The sequence below is a fragment of the Sciurus carolinensis genome, chromosome 3, assembly GCF_902686445.1.
Source record: "Sciurus carolinensis chromosome 3, mSciCar1.2, whole genome shotgun sequence".
In the NCBI taxonomy this organism is placed as follows: domain Eukaryota; kingdom Metazoa; phylum Chordata; class Mammalia; order Rodentia; family Sciuridae; genus Sciurus; species Sciurus carolinensis.
In genome coordinates this window covers 17,606,548-17,621,130 of record NC_062215.1, presented here as the reverse complement: position 1 = coordinate 17,621,130, position 14,583 = coordinate 17,606,548, and the positions used below count along the sequence as shown (strand labels likewise).

Sequence of the window (14,583 nt, the reverse complement as noted above, 5' to 3'; positions counted from 1 at the left end):
TATTTTAAACACCGTCTTTACAGGGGCCCTCTGGATTCTGTGACCCAGACTGGTTAATAAGCTCATCTCACTAGGTCCAGGGCAGTTTCCCCCTTTGTCCAATGTAGAAATAGGCTTCAGGACAGGTGGAGACCTGCTCCAAGACTCCAGAGCTGCTTCCTTGATGATCGGGAGGGCAGCTCCTGCTATGTGTGTGGAGACACAGATTCAGTGAGGGGTCCCCAAAAAGATGGGGGGGTGCCATCTTCAAGGGAGAGGAGGACACCCTAGGCAAGGGGGCTATTGCTGAGATCCTTGTTGGAAGGTTCAAGTTTTCCTGTCAGTTCCATGCAAAATACCAACCTGTGTTCATGGGAAAGCTTCAAGCAGATCTTATGAATTCAGAAATTGATGCCTCTTCAGTTCACTCTGATCTTGACCAAGGATGTGATGAGAACTAAAAGAGGAGATGCTGGGACAAAGGTGCTGTAAAACCTGGTGAACTTCATCCATCCCTTCATCCCTCCATCCATCCATCCCTCCATCCATCCACCCCTCCATACCTCCATCCATCCATCCCTCCATCCTTCCATCCATCCATCCCTCCATCCATCCATCCATCCATCCAGACATCCATCCAACCATTCATTCATTCATCCACCCCTCCATCCCTCCACCCATCCATCCCTCCCTCCCTCCATCCATCCCCATCCATCCATCCATTCATCCATCCATCCATTCACCATCTGTTGAATGCCAACAATGAGCCAGGTTTGGTTTTGGGTGCTAGAGATCCAGGGGGTAGGAAGCTGTCATCCTTAACTTCCAGTTGCTCTCCAGCGAGGAAGTCAGTCTTGCTTAGAAGACAAGTGCCTGGGAGCCCTACCTGAAATGGCTTAAGTAAGAAAGACAGTGTATTATCTCATAAAACAAGAAGGCCAGAGGAACCGGGCACAGTAGCTTATGCCGTAATCCCAACAACTCAGGAGGCTGAGGTAGGAAGATCACAAGTTCAAGGTCAGCCTGGGCAACTTAGCAAGACACTGTCTCACAGTAAAAAATAAAAGAACTGGAGATGTTTCTCAGTGGCAGAGTGCCCCTGGGTTTAATCCCCAGTACCAAAGGAGGTGGGGGGAATTCAGAGGTAGGTATGAAGGTCAAGTGGGACTCAATGGCCTCATTGAGAATTCAGATTTTTAAAATCTTTCTACCCTCCAAGTGGCTGCCAGTTCACTCATGGTGTCAAGGTGGTTACCACACATCCAGAGACTGCAAGCCAATACTGCAAATAGCTAAAGCATAAGAGGAACAATTTCTTCTTGCCGTCTCTTTTTTAAGAGAAGAGACCCTTTCAATAGTTCCCAGCAGATCTTGCCTTCATCTCTCATGGCCAGCATGCGTCACCTGGTCTTGTTCAAATTAACCTGTGAGAGGGACAAAGGGATGGCCACACTTGGATCAGGTGAGTCAGGATCTTCCCTTGAGCTGGGGGTAGAGGTACCTTTGCTAATGCATCTCATGGAAACCAGGGTTCTCTTTATCAAGAACGTGAAGCTGAAGTTTGTGGTAGCTATGCATGGCGTCCGTTGGCACCAGATGAAAGGTCCAATGTTCGGTGGTAAACCCCATCCCTGGCCTTCTCAGCCCCTGGCTCTGCATGTTTGTTTTTCCCTCTGGTTTGGACACAAACTGCTCCTTGTTTGTTGTTAAAACTTGGCTGAGTGAAAACTTCCTGCATTTTCTCTCTCCCTCTATTCCAACACACAAACACACACACACTCACACACACACACTTCCTTTATCTAGATTTCCACCAAATTACTATGAACCCCACACCTTTTAGGGAAAAATAAGTACCAGCACAATAGTGCTTGCTGCCACAGACACCCCAGATCCATTTCCAACACAGTTGACACGAGGAGGCATCTGTGAGCCTCTATTTCTTCATAATTTCTTCACAATTTTTAAGAATGAACTTGACCTTGTTTTCCAGAGAAAAAAATGACACTCATGCCCCTGTGGCTTGCCCAGAAGGAAGATGCTTCCAAGGACAGTGCTCAGGGGTGGTGGCTGCTAGCCTGGTTGGATCCATAGAAGGCACCATAAGGAATCTCAGTGGTAAAGGTCCTGATAGCCAGACACTCAGGACGAAGGCAAATAACTTGTGGCAAAGGACTCAACCCTCACTCAGTCACTGCAGACATGAAGAGACACCATTGCTAGATACATTTCTGCCGCCAACTTCCCTCCCATAAGAAGCCTAGAGAAGCTTCCCGTGCTGCCTACTGCATTAGATGCCAAAATGGAGTCCTTCTAGGAGACCCACTGACTGTGATATGCCCTGCCTCCCTCCTGGGTCTTCCCTGGCAATCTCAGCTCCAGCTGTGCCAAGTTTCTTGCTGTGCTTCAAATGTGCTGGGGTTTGGTTTCCTCTATTTCAGGTGCCTTCCTCCTCTCTTAGCTCAGAAGCTGGTTTTTTGGACAAACCTTCCTTGAAGGACTCTGTAGGATAGTCCTTCCACCTTTATTTGATTTATTTTCATTGTATTTTAGTTGATCAGAAAAAACCCTGATAGTGGTTCATCTCTTTGTTAGTTACCTCCCCTGAGGACGTAAGCCCCATTAAGGATGAGATTTGGACTGTCTTGATCCCCCATTCTATCTTAGGGCCTACAGCACAGAGTTTAACCGGAAGGTGGTGTTTGATTCCGCATAACTTAGCTTTTCTGGGATGAAACATGGAGAAAAAAAAACCACATAATCTACTTCCAAAGCTCCTGGTAGAGATTAAACTTCCCATCCTGACGCATCCTGCAAAGCCGCACACCATCAAGCGAGTTGACTGAGAGAAGCAGATATAGATGCCCCTCCTCCTCCTCCTCCTCCTTCTTCCCCATCCTCATCCTTTAAGGGCGATTGCACTTCCAGGAGGCTTGAACAATTTAAGCATGGGAAGAACTTCTGAAACCATAATACTGTTAGATTACTATTACATCTAATAGTGACAATACCTACGTACTTCCTGCACACCAAGCAGTCCTGTGTGGATAACATGCAGGCATCTGTGCCCACTTTAACGAGGGGATTCTGAGTCTAATGGAAGGTGGGGTGACTTATTTAAGGTCCCTGAACTAGTAGAGGATGGAGCTGAGGCTGTACTCTCTCCATGCTTCAACCTTACCACTGCACTAACCATCTCCCTACCTCCAATGTGGAATCGCTTGAAGAATTAAAGATCTGTCTGCCTAACACAGCTTCCTAGCATATACTAAATAACAGCTCCATTGAGATAGAACTCACATACAGTCAATGTCACCTTGATGAAGTATACAGGTCAGCACATTCACAGAGTTGGGCAACTGTCGCCACTGCCTAATTCAGGACTCCCCACAAACCTACTTCCATTCCCTCCGCCCTTACTCCGAGGTAACTGTGCATCTGTTTCCTCTATGGCAATGTGAGTGCTGGTGACCTGTGGCATTAATGATGGAGGACCCATGGTTTCTGGCACTAGGTGATCTCAAGTTGGTGGGTGATGGCTAGAGCTGGACAGAGGAAGGACGGGGAAGCTAAACCAGAGTCCTGCACTCCTGGGCCGCAGTCTGAGCCTGCTGGTACCCTGCAGGGTCTTTCTCTTCTGAAGTTTTCTCTCTTTGTCTGGTGACCTCCTTTCCTGGCCAATCAACCAGATTGTAAGTGCCCTGCTGTCCCCTCAGGGACCTCTGGGAGAATCACAATCGGGACCATTTTTCTTGGGGCTACAAAGCCCTAGCGAGACCCAAGAGCTTTGGTGCCAGGTGCCTCTCCTGGCCTGCTCTCTGCTGGGGAGTGTCCAGGTCATGCTATGCAGCTCTGTCTCCACACACTCCCCTCCCTATTGGGCACTGGAATCCAGGGGGAGTAGGGGACAGTGACTGACCAAGGCTGCCTTGCAGTGTGAAGGAAGTCACCAGAAGGCAGTACACCCTTGGGGGCTGGACAAAACAGAGGCAGAGCAGAGACGGCCATGATGGAGCACCACCAACCTGGCCCTTCTTCCTCTCCTGCTGAAGCCACCTCCACCTCCACCAGGCCTCTCTGAGACTCTGCCCCTCAAGCTCAGGTGTGAACCTTTTCTGATGTCCCTGCCCCCCAGTTCTTGTATCCTCAGCATTTGCAGCAGGACTAGGGCTTCTGCTGCAGCAGGGGATTTCAAAGAAGGCCGGTGTCTGGGAGTAGCAGAAAACATCTTTGTGCACCCGCCATTTATCAGTTGCTTCTCAGCAAAATGAGAATAATGGGATCTGCACACAAAACTGTGTGGACCAGATAAATCAACTATTATTATTAAGAAATTAAAATCTGGGAAAGTTGCAACTTTTGGTGGGGGGTGTTGGGGATTGAACTCAGGGGCATTCAACCACTGAGCCACACCCCCAGCCCTATTTTGTATTTTATTTAGAGACAGGGTCTCACTGAGTTGCTTAGGGCCTCACTTTTGCTGAGGCTGGCTTTGAACTCACAATCCTCCTGTCTCAGCCTCCTGAGTTGCTGGGATTACAGGCATGCGCCACGGTGCCTGACAAGTTGCAACCTTTTTGAACCCCTCCAAAACAGAGCCCTGTGGAGAGAACCAAGAACATCAACAGTGGCCAGTGCTGAGCGCACGGACGGGCCAGGCAGGTGCTGAGCACTTTGCATGCATCGGCCCACTCCATCTTCATGCCAGCATACAAGGTAGGCACAGTTGTGATCGTCCCCACTCACAGACGAGGGAGCTGTGGCACTTTCTTGCAAACCAACTTGTCGTGACACCCATGGGGAGGCTGGGATTGGCCTGCACAGCCGGGCTCCCTTCACCTGCATGATTAAGCCTGGGCGCAGCTACCGCCCAGTTGGGCTGTTTGGAAGCACTTGGTAAAGGGTGAGGTTCCGTGCACAAGTTAGTTATTATAAGCCATTGACAGGGCGGGGGTGGGGAAGCCCAACCAGCAGCCTCTGCACTGACCGGTGCCTGAACCCAGGCTGGGCTCTCTGCCCTGGAAGCAGGGTGATGCCTGGGGATGGATGGCCCCGTGTCCTCTTGGCCTGGCCCCATGGAGCCTAAGGGCACCTTCCAGTGGGCTCTGCTGAGGTGTGGGCAGGGGCTACCATGGAGGTGGGATCTAGCAGGTCCAGGCAGGTCTGCTCTGCTGGGGCCGGGTGCTCCTGGTGGCTGGGACACCCCAGAGCGGGCAGGCGAGCATGTCCTGAGAACACAGGCCCCTGCCCGGGAGGCCCGGCTAATGACCCCAGCATTCCGGCCTACATGGGCTGGGAATTGGCTGAGGGCAGGCCCATTAGCTGGAATCCTCCCAATGCTCACACATCAGAGCGGAGGGGGGAAAAGGGAAAAGTTGAAAAAGAGCTAATTATCGCTTTTATCAGAGCGGGTGGGTTGATGGGTCCAGCCCGAGGGCAGCTGGGGCTGCATTAAAGATTAAACGCCAGGTGGGGGGAGCGGCGCTTGTCATTCCACAGGAGGGAGGCCGGCAGGCCACCCCACGGAGACATGGTGGCTTGCGGCAGCCTTAGATCTGTCAGCCGAGCCCTCTGTCCCAGCGCCCACCACAGTCACATTCCACCAGGGGACCCCTGCGGCGCACTTGCTTCCGCCATTGCGGAGAGGGCAGCTGAAGTCCACATGTCTATTCCCCCAAGGGATGCAGGGTCGGGGCAGCCTAATTACCCAATTGGTAGGTTTCCTGGCACCTGTCTTAGGGGGACTTAATGACACCTGCATATCACCCAGTGACCTTGTGTGTAGAACCTACATCAGAATTATACGTGGCCCAGCAAGGTCAGCTAGTCTGACCTTCCCTGTTATTACTGAGTAGGGGTCTGAGGCCCAGAGAAGGAAAGGGCCTCCGCCAATCACACGGCTAGGTGCTTAGTCCCTTGAGGCTGTAGCTTGCTGGAGTATGGGCTGCATCTTCAACACTGGCCTGTATACCTGACGTCTTGAGGTTAGTGAACCAGGGTAACGGGCTTACAGCAATGGAGGATAGGTGACTTCATCATGCCATTTTAACCCAGCAGTGTTTTGGACACACTGGGTGTTCAGTGAGTGATTGTAGGTTGCATGAATGATAAGAGGATGGCACCTAAGAGGGCATAGTGGGCATTCTCCAAAACTTGGGAGTGAAATCATTAGCCATGTTGAATGGATGGAGGTGGTACCATGGTCTTAAGTTACCAGGTCCAACCAAGGCAAATGGGGACTGGGTTGCTAAGTGCCACAAACAGACAGACCATGGAACTTGGTGGCATTGGGGCTGGAAGCTGTTTTAATACAACTATGCCAATCGTCTTCATTGTATCTTGATGAAGATGGCCACCAAGATATCTCTACCTCCACAGAGACACTTGGCCCCACCAGTGACCCATTGCCCCTGCCTGGCCAGCTTGGTTCTTCTGAGGATCTGCCCTTGCCCCGGGGAGTGAACTGGGCTCCTTGCTTCTTTCTCTTGGTAATGTTATACCAACCTCTCTAGAAGCCACAGCTTTTCCAGTTTGTTCTTTTCAGGCTTCCAACCACAGCTCAGAACTTGATGGCTGTTGTCACCTCTCCCCAAGATGAGGAGATCCCACAAATGACTTGTTGATAAAGACGTGCCCAAGTCAAGAGGGTCCTGTCCTTCCCTGCCCTGTTCACATACACTGTCCACCCACAATGATTTGAGCTAGGCCCACCTAATAGAGCCCCACAAAGCCTGGTGGTGGCCGTGGTGGTAGGGAATGAATGAGTCTGAGCAAGGAGAGGGAAAAAGGGGTTGGGGTTCATAAAGGACCCCAAGCTCTAACTGCACTGACCACATGGATAGTCTGAGAAACCAGTCAATGTGATGCTGATTGTTGGGAAAGCTTTGAATAGAGCAACCTACTCTTCCCAAGCAGGCATTCTAAGAAAGGTCAGGGAGCCCTGGACAGTAGGACCCAGCATCCTGTACCTCAACAGAGCATTCACCAACAGAGGTAATCGATCTTTTGATTAATTGTATGAGTGTTTGATTATCTAAACTCTCCACTAGATTGTGAACCCTGTGAAAACTTTCACTTACCCCTCAACCCCCAGCAGCTGGTCTGAGCTGGACTGAATAAATATTTATTGTAGGTGAAAGGGGAGGAGGGAGGGAGAGCGGAGGAAGAACAGAAGGAAGGAAGAAAAAGGCGGAAGAACTTTTCCAGGAATTGAGGCGGATGTAGCCAGGCCTTGCTCATGAGAGTCCACTGTGGAGCAGGGGACAGATGGGGATGGAACGGAGGTTTGTGAGGCACAAAGGGAAGACCGGCCTGAGGAGGGCAAGGCCCCCTCTGAGGAGAACTGGGACATCTTCTATGCTGGGTCTCTGGTTGAGCAGGAGTTAGGAGTTGGGTTTCCCCAAAGGGAGCAAAGTCATCCTCAGCAAGAACTGGCATGAGCAAAGATGGAGGTGCCACAGGTAGTCAGTTGCGGGGACAAGAGGAGTGGCTCAGGAGATGTGGGTCTGGGAAGGTGGCTGGATGTCGGGGAGGAATGGAAGAGCTGGGGACAGATACGTAAGGGGTTTCATTTATTTTGTTCTGGAAATCTGCCAGCCTGGTGGCAGGGACTCACCTCTTGATGGTGGTAACTTCCTGCTTGGCGCTCGCTCTAGGCTCACTGACATGCTCCCAACTGAGCTGGTGGACTGGGTGGAGAAGCCTTGAGGGGCCCAGATGAGACCCTCCTTGCTTTTCCCTTCCTAACTGTGTGACCTTGGGCAAGGCACTGCCTCTCTCTGTGCTTCAGTTTCCTCACCTGTGAAATGGTGATGGGGGGTGTGACAGGAAGTCAGTAGGATGAGGCACACATGGTCCTCGGCACAATGGGGGCCTGCTGGAAGTGCTCATTAAACGACAGTTTGCCTTCCTCTGGTCCTTGGGTTCTACCCGCTCCCGTTCCGCCTCCTCCTGCTTTTGTCTCTTCTGGTGAGCCTTGCCCAGGGTTCCTGAGGGAACCTACCGTTGGGAAGATCCTTGGAGATTGGGCCTAAGGAAGGCAGGCTTGCAGCAAGGTCTGAAAAGTGTCACCATGGATGCCACTGTCCAAAAGGGAGTTCAAACCTATGGCTGCAGAAGACAGACCCCAGCCCAAGGCCTCTGCCCAGTGGTTTCACCAGGAGTCTCCCAGTTGCAGAAATCCACAACCCTAGGACTCCTTTCAGACTGAGTGACCAATACAGTTGCCAGTGGGGCTCTGTCCATTCAAGGTGATGGGCTACGAGGACACAGAGGCTCCAAGAGCTCCTGTTGGCCGGTCTCGGGGCCTCAGCTCCTGACAGCCATCCTGGAGAAGGTGCCCCCCTTTGCTCCCCCACCCAGCCCTCTCTCATGGGCAGGAATCCGGGGAGCCCACCATAGGCCGGCATCCTTCCTCCTAAGTACCCTCCAGCTGGGCAGCCCTTGCCCCTCAGGAAGCACTTTAGGCAGAGATGGGAAACCACAAAAATGTTAAGCTGAGATGAAGGAACGTAATGGGCTCTAATCTGAACTGACAGCAGCATTATTAGCCAGCGAAAGGCCTCAGGAGCAGCGGGGATAGGCTGGCAGGGAAGGGGAGCGAGGAGGAGGAGGGACGGGGTTCAGGGACACAGAACAGACGGGAGAATGAGGCAAGGCCCGGGGCTGGAGAGGCGGGCGGGGCGGAAGGGAGGGGTGAGAGGGACCGCGTGCCATGATCACAGCGATGGATGGCCGCTGGGTCTGGGTCAGCGCAGACGCGTGCCAGCCTGTGGGCAGCACTTGCCTGAGCGAAGGTCATCCTCACCGCGTAGGTGTTGGCCTCGTCTTTCCCCTTTTACAGATGGTGTAGAAATGGAGGCACAGGCCAGGCGGGCCCGTCCATTAAGAATGCCCTGCCAGATGGCATGGCTGGGAACTGCTGCTCCGGGAAGCCTTCCTCACCCATCTAGAGACCAAAAGGCAAAGTCCCTTTTAGGAGTCAATGAAATGCCACTAGCCCTTTCAGGATAAGGAAGGGAAGGGAGGGTTGTGAAGCCCCCCATACCGCCTCGGGATCTGGAGGGGAAGAGAAGACGCGTTCTCAAAAACCGCAGCACAGGTATGGATGCTGGAGCCACGGGATGCCCGGGAGAAGGGGAACCGGAAGCACAAAGGTCAGAGATCTCAACTAGCCTTTTAGGATTCAGAGGTCAGAGGTCTCATTCAGTCTTTGGGGGTCAGAGTTCCATTTAGCCAACCGGATCTAGAGGCCATGACCACTGACAGTTGGCTGGTACCCACCAAGGCCTTGATGGACCAGGACTTCCTCTTTCTTCCAAGGAGGGCGAGAGGCCATGTGGTCACCAGCTGCTCCTGCCCAACTAAGGTGGTCACAGCCCAGAGATCCTGATCCAAAGTGGGGGGACCCCCTCTAAGGAAGTAGCACACTCCTGTCCATCCTGCATCTAGATGCAGTCAACTCCTGACCCTCTGTCCTGCCTGGAAATCAGATTTTCAAAACTTAAAGGATGCATATAAATTCTAGTTGTGCTGGGCAGGATCTAACTGAGAAATGGCACCCTTCCCACTGCGGGGTGCCGCCGAGCAGGCCAGCAGACACACTTGAGATAGGAGCACTCTGCTTTGGAGGCCAGGAAGTGGCTGAGAGGCCACCTGGGTCCAAAGTCTGACAGCATGACCTCATGAGGGTACTTACCCTTTGCGTGCCTCTGTCTCCAGCTCTGCCTGGTACCCCGCTCCTCGCAGGGTGCTTGCGAGATTAAGGAGTTCATCTGCGTAAAGCACGTTACCTGGAGCCAGGTGCTCGGGCAGGTGTCCCACTGTGAACACTACGCCGCCCTAGGAGGGCGTCTGTCCCTCCTTTGCATGGGGAGGTTACTTCGTCTATGGCAGGAGATGAGCCACCAGACCATCAGGAGTCCTTTTGGTCCCGCGTTTGACAAGGCATTGTTTTCAGAAGAGGCAGGAGCCGCTGGAGAGGGGCACCCTGAGCTTTGATGCACCCAGGGCTAGACTGGTGTAAACTGCAAAATGCTGCAGCAGCGTTAGGAGCTCCTGTCACCAGGGCACTTCCAGAGGCCCAGGAGTTTATCAGCGGACTCAGCAGCAGCCTTAGGATCCTCTCCCCTAGCCTCGGCCAAGGACGGCAACTCTAACTAAGGAATAATGATAGCAATGGCCACCACACACGAAGCACATCCTGTGGGCCAGGCACTTCCTAGGGACACTTCTAATCCTCCCAGGGAGCCTGCAAGGTGGGTGTTATCACCACACACCATCACCTTCGGGGGTACCTGTGTCCAGCTTCTTCCTGGCCAATGCCTCCTTAAGCTTTGGGTGGTGGCTGGGCTCTTTCCTCTGGGGAGCCTTCTGTGACTCATCCGAGGCCAAGTCAGTACCCCTCTATGTCCTGCTTGTTAAAACTCATCCTGCTTGGGGTTGTGGCTCAGTGGTAGAGCGTTTGCCTCTGGGTCCATAACACAGTCACATGGTCCAGAATTCAAAAGCAACAACAAGGAACACAGCGAAAGGTCCCCCTGCTCTCCCACCCCCGTGCCCAGCCCCTGGGTTCTGCTGCCCCAGGAAGCAGGGCTGTGGGTTTCATGACACTGAATAGTGATGACTTGTTTATCTGCCCCGTCCTTGGAGAGCAGGACTGTGCCTACCTTATTCACTGCTTCATCACAGGGTCCAGCACCGTGCCTGGCACGTGCTAGGAGTACCCTGTATGCTGTCCCTCTGTCCATCCATCCACCCATCTGAGAGACTTATGTAGAAAGTCTATATACAATTTTTTTTTTCTTTTTTCTTTTTTTTTATGAATGAGGCTCCAAAAATAAAGATGACTTGCCCAGTTAACTCCACCTCCCAAGACTCTGCTTACCGGAAACTATCTATTAGTGACCACCTGTCCTTTCTTCTTGAACATGTGACCATCCTTGGTGAACTGGATTCTGATTTCATTTTTTAAGTGTGATTTTTAAAATGGGAACATACACATTTCCCCTCCTTAGTGACCACAAAGTGAAGAGGAAATAGGGCATCACCCCCACCTAAGTCCCCTGGTGTGCCCCAGTCCCCACCCCATGTCACCCTCACCCCGATGTCGTGCTAAGGACGTTACTGCGGCAGCCAAGCTCCCTGAGGGCTCCCTTTCCTCCCCCGGGAGTGGGGTGGAGCCTGCTCTTCTGGGCATCTTCCATGGCCTCCCTAGCCTACCCCCCACCCGGGGAGGGGTCTTTTCACGCCTGCAAAGCCACCGCGCCATCTCTGAACACCAGCGCTCCAGGTGGGTGAGCACTGCTTTCTGGTCTGACTTCCACACCAGCCAATCTGGCCATGTCCCCAGCTCTGGTCCAGGCCGAGGGATAAGCTCTCACAGCCCTGTTTCCTCTGGAGAGCTGGAGGGAGGAGCAGGAGGGAAAAGTCCACCCCCAGAAGCAGACGGAACCAGGGCAGGGAGAACCCCCGTGGGCAGCATGGGTCAGTCCATGCGCCATCTCTGCCAGGGGCCCAGCAGGTGGCTTTCCAGCTCGGTCAGTTCCTTCCCCGTGTGGGAGATCCAGGTTCAGGCTTCTGCGTCATCTTGTTCCTGGTGGTTGAGGCAGCCAGAGATTCTGGGAGCCCAGAAAGGAAGGCCAGAGGGAGTGAGGGGAAGGAAAGGGAGGAGAGAAAAGGGCAGGGAGTCTGGGCAGTGAGGAGCCAATGTGTCAGGCAGGGACAAGGTGTCAGCCACCACAGGGAGCCTGCTGCAGCTGGCAGCTGCTGGGGAGGGAGAGGGGACTGAGGAGAGGGCGGAGGAAAGATTCACACGTTCATTTCTGCACTCGTCTTTCCATTCATTTGTTCGTCCAATAAAACAAAGGATGCCAAACGAAGGATGGAAAAGATTAAGGCGATAAAAAAAGAGGGAGCAAATAACGATTTGATGGGGGGCAGGAACAGAGGTGTTGTGAGAGTGGGCAAATTTCACTGGAGATGTTTAAACCAAGGCATGAAGGAAATAGAGAAACAGCCAAGCCCCTCGTTCTCTCAGCTCCGTGGTCCATCTTTTCCCAGATCTCCAAATCCCATGCCAGCTGTTGCCATCACTGAGTTGAGTCCTAGCTAGCCCAGCCATACACTTGCTGTGTAACCTCAGGTAAGTGATCTAACCTCTCTGAGCCCCAGTTTTCTCATTTAAGTTGAAACAAGGCCAACGTGAGCATTGTCATGGGATTCAAACACAGTAGCGCACGGGAGAGGATCCCTCGCACCTGTGTAAAACATGCTCAAAGCTCCTTACTGTCGCTATGGTCAGTAGCACCAGCAGCAGCAGCAGCAAATTCATGTACTGAACTGCGGGCCTCTGGGCTGGAGAGCTAGGCCGTTCCCAGCGTCCCCCATCCCTGGCCCCCCGGCCCTTGGGGAAACATGAGAAGCTGAGCTTGAGGATCTCATGTGTGCCCCCCACGCCCCTTAATCCTTCCTGAACTTGGGGGTGGGGGCGGGGTGGGGGCGGCACGGCTGCCACACCTGCGCCTCTGACATCTCCTGCCTCTGGGCACAGAAAGCAATTTCAGAAATGACATGTTGCCCACAAGCAGAAATCAGCTTGTGAATTAAAATGTGTCGGCGTCAGGTGACCCCCGGCGCGGAGGGCTGGCTGCATGCAGACAGCTGAGATTAGAGGCTGTCAGCCCCGGGGAGGCCGTGCGGGAAGGGGTGGTGCCACCCGGGGCTGCGGCCGCTCTCCAGGGCCCTGGCCGCCCTAGACTTGTTCAGACAGGGGGGCAGGAATTCGGACCCCGAGTCAGGTCTGCCATGGCTCTGACCAGCCATTTCTCAACTGGCCGCGCTCTGTGGCGGGGGGTCGGCTTGGCTCCCCTGAGTTGGCTCCAGCGTAAACACACTAATGGGCTCAGAGAGTCAAGGCGGAATGTGGGCCCCACAGCCCCTGGGGACTGTGAAGGATGGGAGTGGGGGACAAGACACCCAAGAGGCGGGCATGCAGGGAGGAGAATGAAAGAGAGAGAGAGAGAGAGAGGAGGAAGAAAGGAGGAGGAGGACCAGGGAGGAAGATGCCTCCAGTCACACGGATCCTTGCCACCCCCTGGTGTCCCTTTCTTCTGTCCCCAGGCTTTGGCCCAGCTGGGCCCTGCACTCCTAGGAAAGAGGCTGTTCCATTTCCAGCCCCACCACTTATTGTGGGGCCTTGGGCACAGCGGGGACCTCTCTTCTGTGAACCGGGTCATGGCTGTGTGGATCCCAGGGTTTCTGCGGTGATTAAACAAGGACACTCCAGGAAAAGCCCAGCCCAGGAGCAGCCGGCAGCGGCAGCGGGGCTCACACAGGGGCTCCTGCACTCCAGGGTCTCGCTCCTTGTCTGGGACCTCCCTGGAAGCCGACTTAGGTCTCGTCGCTGTGGCCCTCCGGCACGCTGCCACCTGCCCAGCACACCTCAGGCGACCGGTTGGTTGCATGAGCGGTTAATGAAGGAACACGCGGGCGAGAGGGTGTGGAGCAAGGAATGGAAAGAAGGGGAAGGGTGGGCAGGCACCAGACCCCACCCGCCTTCTCCTTCCTGACGTCACCCCCTCTCCCAGGTTATGGCTCTGCTCCTTCACGGCCTCTCTCCTGGACCAGGCTTGGGCAGGCGATGTGTGTTGTTGAGCCCGTGGCCGCATTTCCCCACCTAGAGATTGGGCATGTGGAGGGACTTTCCTCCTTGTCCTCGGGAGTCTGGGGAGCAGAGGAAGTGACCTTGGAGCCATCTCAGTAGTCAGAGGGGTTGGGACCACCACAGTCATACTCCACAGAGCCCAGGGCAGGGCAAGGGCCAGAGCAGGGTCCACAGGGATGGGAGTCCTCAGAGGCAGAGAGGAGGGAGGCAGAGGGACTGTGTCTCTAAGGTGGGGGGTGGGCTGGGGGGTGAGGGACCAGCAAGCCTAGAGAGGAAATTTCCTCCCCTGCCCCCACCCAGCTGCTCTAAATACCCTCCCGTCCTGCTACAGGAATCCCACTGAGGAAGGGCATGCGCCTCACTCCCTGCTCAGAGGAACATCATCAGAGAAGCCATCTAGGAATTTGAGGGGATTCCAGAGGGCAGTGGACAAAAGAGTGAGGTAGGCATTTGAGAAGTTTCTTAGAAGGCAGTGGACAAGAGCTCTCAGGTATGAGAAAGGCCTGCCTTTGAATCCTGGCTCTGTGGCTCAGCAAATGCGTTAAATTCCCTGAACCTCAATTTCCCCATCTGTAAAATGGGTGTGATAACTCTTAAACTACAGTGGGATTGCGAAGATTAGAAAGAATACCACCAGCAAAGTAGAGGAAAAAAAGATCTTTATAAAAGAATGCCAACTACTAAATAGAAGGGAAGGTGGAATTAGAAAACTGGTATCTTGCCATCAATTTGGGCAAGGACCACCAAGGGATGCTGAGACTATTAAAGTGTTGTTGGGCCACAGGATATTCCCACAGTCTCAAAGCACCACCCGCGGATGAGTCATGGATCACAAAGGGAAAAGGGTGACTTTGCATCGAGATCTGGCAGAAACCACCTTAACCAAGTGATGAAATTCAGCATCACCAGTCATGGGACAAAGCAACATCCCGTGGCTCCTG

The 14,583-nt window shown here is 53.5% G+C and overlaps 1 long non-coding RNA gene across 1 annotated transcript; it reads left to right on the top strand.

The window, feature by feature from the left end:
- The first annotated feature begins 6,912 nt into the window (after positions 1 to 6,912).
- LOC124979891 (uncharacterized) lies at positions 6,913 to 13,819 on the top strand. The gene is made up of 4 exons (XR_007107707.1): positions 6,913 to 6,972; positions 8,822 to 9,079; positions 12,040 to 12,121; positions 13,099 to 13,819. It is a non-coding gene; the product is annotated as an uncharacterized LOC124979891 (long non-coding RNA).
- Positions 13,820 to 14,583: the final 764 nt, after the last annotated feature.